Below are 5866 nucleotides of genomic sequence, written 5' to 3'. Positions count from 1 at the left end.
CAGCCTCTATGACAGACGTCACAGCAGCTGCTACCGCATAGTGCCAGCTGCAGACAGACAAGTCATAGAACCACAGCAGAAAGTTCAGCTAGTTGGTATGGATCCATCGTGAAAGAAGGTACATAAGGTTTGCAGACGCGCACACGAGAGTTCCAGAAGACACAAACGCCGACTATATCCACAGACACTCTTGACTGGTCAATGAGCAAAGCAGTTGGACAGGAAACCGCGAAAACGCATAGTTGCTATTGTAGGAATAACTTAACACTTCAGAAAACATGAATCGCAGGAACATAGGCTTGATATAAGCAAAATAATAATGATTTCTCACAGCTACGTATGGTCGCACTTGTCGTCTGCTTACGGCCAGTGCTGGCGTACAAATGCTGCCGAGCTCACCTATCGCGGTTTTCCACATGCTTTCAGTGAACGACTGTACATCCTCACTGCAGACGGAAAAATTTTGATAGAAAAATGTTCCACGTCGTTTTTCCCGTTTCTATACTTCACGATTAGACACTCTGAACTGTTAAGATTTGCATTGCATCAACAAAAGAAAGGGTTCCATGAAACATCGTTGTCAGTTCCATTAAAAAAAAAACGTGCCGTCGGGGTTATATTGTGTTATACTGTATGCAAAGGGTCATTCGGAAAATTCGCCGCGAATAAAGAGCACCTTGGTCATTTTAGGCATTACAGAACATTTATTAGCGCTGTTGTGACCCCAGTTTCCTGCATATTTTCACCATTTGCGTTGCAGTCGTTACAGAGATTCCCGCTGGGGGGGAAAAAAACATGGCGTCCTTCATACTACTGCGTCAGCCAGTTTATCTCGGCCACGGCAGCCGCATATCGATGGGGGCGAAATGCGGCCGCCGTGCCCGTCGAAAAAGCCCAGGTGGTTCAAATCTCCGCAGTCCCCCACTACGGCGTGCCTCATTATCAGAAAGTGGTTTTGGCAGGCAAAACCGCATAATTTTTAAAGTTTATCTCACGAAGATAATCTTGCATCGAATGCAGGTAGAAATGATAGAGTGACGCCGCAGTGTACACGTGTAATCTAATCTACATCTGCGCTTCTTTTTCTTTTCTTTCTCTTTCTTTTTTATTTGCGTCGCCAAAGATGCGCGTCTTCGGGCATTGTCACGATGCAAGAAACAATGGCCCCTTGATTTGGAAGTGCTGGCCTTTTCTCAGAATTCCTGCCGCAGTGCATCCAATTGTGAATAGTTACGTGTATGTATACATATCTATATAGCATGTCCTAACTGACATTCCATTTTACTCTAACAGTTCATGTTTAGAAATTATTTTTCCAACGGACGTGCAGGGTTCTCGTGCAGTGTCTTGAGCAGGGAATCCCGTGCGTGCACGCGATGTCCTTGTCACTCAACTGAAATATCCAGTGGCATACCAAGCATCGGGGAGGGGAGGTGCGAACCGCAAGTGATCTGATCTCTCTCTCTCTTGTATATATATATATACAAGATATATATATATATATATATATATATATATATATATATATATATATATATATATATATATATATATATATATATGTATATATATATATGTATATATATATACTGGAGCCAGGCTGACACTCGCTCGTGCCAAGGGCACCGACCAACTTCTTCATCGTTCTCGCGGCGGCTCGTCTCTTGATCATCGCTCGATGATATCGTAATACTATATATATATATATACCGAATTACTGTTGCAATAAGTAAAAGAGCCTGGAAATGCGTCTGCCCGTTATTTTTATATTTAACAGCAATAGTCCTATTTATCTATCGCAGATCGTGAACTACGGTGGCTTGAACAATTATTTGCATTTATTTCTCGCAACTATATCAAATGGCAAGACGATACAGGGACAAAAGGCGATGAGTGCCTCCACAGAGGTCCAGGATCCCGCCCAGTAACAACAGTACAGTGCACATGAAAAAAGGATCCCCATTTTCTACAAACAATTTTAATAACTATACAAAAACTTGTACTTGGTGTTTAAGTCTATAGCATAAATGTATCGCTAGTTAAGGTAATAGTAATGTCGAGGTTATACGGAACGAAGTACAATCAACATAAACTACTTGCAATATTCACAAGAAAAATACAGCATGCAGATGTGTGCGAGCTCGAAGAATTACAACCCGATTTACAGCGAAGCTGTTATTATTTTTTTTTAAGAGTTCGTATAAAACTTTCAGTTTCTTTTAAATATATCGCATGCATCAAAGAATTGCCCGTACATGCCCTAACACTTGAATAAGAAATTTATTACGGAGGCTGTGTTTGATCCAACCGCATTTAACTTCTCACGGAGTCTCTATAGCGTACCACTTTCGCTTAATTTGGTCTTGGTGGCTTCTATAGTTCTGCCAGGGCCAGTGACGTAGCTAGGTCGTCTGGCACCCGGGGCCCATAGGTCTTCTCTGTCAGCCCCCCTCCCCCCCGGGTGTAGCCGGCGGAAAGAGGAGTGTCTTCAGACGTATAGGAAGATGATTTTCGAACCACCCATATCCAGGCGTCCATGTGACGAAAGGAATTTACTGATCTCATGAAATTTCTCAAGCTAAAATAAGGAAAAATCATAAACTATGACTTACACACAACCTGCAGACATGATAGCTCTCAGATTGTAATTTGAAAGTACAAGAAAACATAATTCTGTTACGCGAAAACTCAAAGAAATCCCTGTTCTAGCGTTTCTACCATTCACAGACCAGCCGCGGCGTCCGCCATTCGGCGCGCGCCGGCGCGCGGGTGTCTTGGGGGCCACGGAGCGGTGCGACCGGCTCCTTGCAATGCCTCCAGATGGCGCTCGCCTCCGTCGCATCGTCACCCACGCAAGAGGCCGTGTTTCTACCACAAAGTCCACCTTCGTGCATAGCGTTCGCGGCCAGCGTTTCTGGGTAAACATCTTGGTTACATACGCTCAAGTTGCCGGGAAGCGTGAGAAGCAGTCAGGGATCTTTGAATGCTATCGCGTTCCACATTCAAAGGTGAAGCATAAGCCTCCTCCAAATTTTTTATTGCTATCTTGTCTAACCTCCAAATCACTCCATACATTTATTAGTTTCCCTGACTTAATTCACTCACGTGGACGACAATTCCATTACCGATCTCTTATCTTATCATTCTATTACTTTTTATACTCTGTCAGGCAGACACGATGTATATTGTCTTGTTAATTTCTCTGAGGATCTTGTCAGGTCATGTATCCAACGATCTGTGCTCGTTAAAACTAAGAAAAGTAGTGCTAACCTTCCCCGGACCACTCGCGACATCTTGCATTTATCTCGTCGTGTCCGTAGGCTTAGGCGTGCTAGAGGAACCCAACGATCCCATAACATGATCTTGGATTGTAGTGCAAAGTGACACGGACACAGACTAGAAGCAGACAGGACGCTTTTAGTCCGTGCCCATGTCCTTTCGCGCTACAGTCCAAGATCATGTTACCGTACCAACTCACCCAACTTTCTATCCTTTTGGATCCCATAATCCTTGATAGATTTCACAAGGCAAAGAATGAACATAGTTTTGAGCTGCAAACAGCCAAAGGTTTCTTTTTTTCGCTTTCAATACTGCCTAATCTGTTAAGGACTAACCCACGTAAATTTTGGTCTTCTGTTTTATCTCACGGTGCTTCACCCACTTCATTCAAAATGGGATACTTTGCCCCTAGCTAAATACTCTTCCGGAAGCACCGTAAATTTATTGATATATTCGGCACTTCTTTACGATACGCTCGTGTTTCTGCGCGTGTTATACCATCGTCGAGTGTAAATTTTCTTCAATTAATTACTGCCTCGTCAATTTATTCGATCCTTGTCATCATCAATAAACACCGGCCCTACCATTTCTTTCTTAGCCTTACTTTACTTTCGTTAGTTATCTGTATCCAAAATAATCCTGACAGTTCTTCCTGGCTCTCCGCATAGTTTTTTTTTTCAGTTTTTTTATGGGGGGGGGGTGTCTTTAGTCCTCTCGTAAAAGAAGAGCGACTACAGTGATATTGTTACGAATGATGTTTATTTACAGGGTGAAACGAGGTCCGAGATGGAAGCTACAGGCCAGGCCCAGCCGGCGCAGAGTACCCCGAGATCACGTGCCCCCACTCTGCTTCTTCTTTTTCTGCCTCAGTCGCGCAGTGCTGCGACAATATTATCATAGTGAGATCTTATGTTCGACATGTGCAGTCGGCGCCAAAAGTTTACGCATTGCGGGATCTGAGAAAACGTTGAGTTTCCGAGCTTGCAGTTTGTGACCGTAGCCATATATAATACCATGAAGCGCCATGTTGATCGCATATACTAGGCTGGCAATTCGAGCACCAGATTGCAGAAGTATTATGGTACTTCTATAGCGCGATAGCGATTATACGGAGGATCGAGGCCCGTCCATGCCGTCGTCGTGCTGTCTAGCTACCGACGGCGCATGCGCCGACGTGGAGTGTGTTAATTTGCAAAAAAAAAAAATGGCAGAGGTTTAACTCTTGTAATGCAAAAGGATAGAAAGTTGGGTGAGTTGGTACGGTAACATGATCTTGGATTATAGCACGAAGAGACACGGACACAGACTAGAAGCAGACAGGACTGTGTCCTGTCTGCTTCTAGTCTGTGTCCGTGTCCATTCGAGCTACAATCCAAGATCATGTTAACTCTTGTAAATCTAGTTATCACGAGCGAAAGGTCTGTTTGGCTTGCTTTTGCAAAGACTATGCAAGCAGTGTTCCAAAAGTTTAGTGCCCTTCCACTCTGCGAAGAATATATATATGACCAGCGAAAATACCGGGTAGGCCCGGTATTGCATTATCTTCGGGATCGGTCCACGTTAGGGGACGCCGGTTTAACTCCGTCGCCGGTCGGCCCGGCATTGCACTATCTACGGGATTTTGTGTCTACACACGGGCACGATCCTGGATGAACTAGCCCTTACCAGCTTCGCTGTAAAAAGGTTAGGCCACAGTCTTTCACACACGTTACAAACTCTGCCGAACGGGTTGTCCCATGAAGTCGCGGTGAAACCTGGCCGTCGCAGTCGAGCTTTCCGCCAGCCGAAGGGTGTGCTTCGTCAAACGTTCGTTGTGGGCGCCTTTGCTTGTATCAACAGCTTCGTCTCCTCCTCCTTGTTAATGTTCGTGTTGCTGAATAGGAGACGACGAAGAAGTTGCTCTTTGCTGGAACTCATCTTTCTCGGCTAACTATATTTAGTCCAATTTCACACGATTTCCGCGGCGCTTTATGCGCTCTGTCTGGCGGCTATGGACGCAGAGCCTCCCACAGGCCCGAACGGCCAGAGGACTACGACAGCGAGCTCTTCATTGACACATGCCACCTGGTCCACCAGCAGTGAAGACTCCACTGAGGCTTCCCTTAAGTCTGGCGTCTTAGACCACTCGGCCATCCTGACACCCCACTGAGGCTCCTGCTCTCGTGGCCATGGATGGACGCGGAGCTTGCCAACCCGGCAGGCCAGATGTCTACTTTGATAAGCTCTTCAAGGAAGCGAGGCCAGCACCAGCGAAGACACTGAGTTTTAGTCAGTCTCAGACGATGACTTGTCGGACGACAGCTTCGTGTCGGTAAAGAGCCGAATGGCCAAAAGGAGGCTCATCAAGACGTCATCACCTAGGAGTACATCAACCATGCAGGCAGAGCATGAGCGCTGGGCGCACATTGTCCTCTTCATACCCGCGGACCCTTCCATCAACCTTCGAGGATTAAACAGGCAAGCTCTCTCCGTTTTCCTTGAGGGAATAGCGCCAAATGAAATTAAGGACTAAACACGTGGGAGAGTGTCTTGGCTGTCGACACGACCCTTGGAAATGCGCTACACAAGCACCGAAAGAGTACAGAAT

This window comes from Dermacentor variabilis, chromosome 3 (genome assembly GCF_050947875.1).
Source record: "Dermacentor variabilis isolate Ectoservices chromosome 3, ASM5094787v1, whole genome shotgun sequence".
In the NCBI taxonomy this organism is placed as follows: Eukaryota; Metazoa; Arthropoda; class Arachnida; order Ixodida; family Ixodidae; genus Dermacentor; species Dermacentor variabilis.
Note: the sequence above shows the minus strand (reverse complement) of the source record.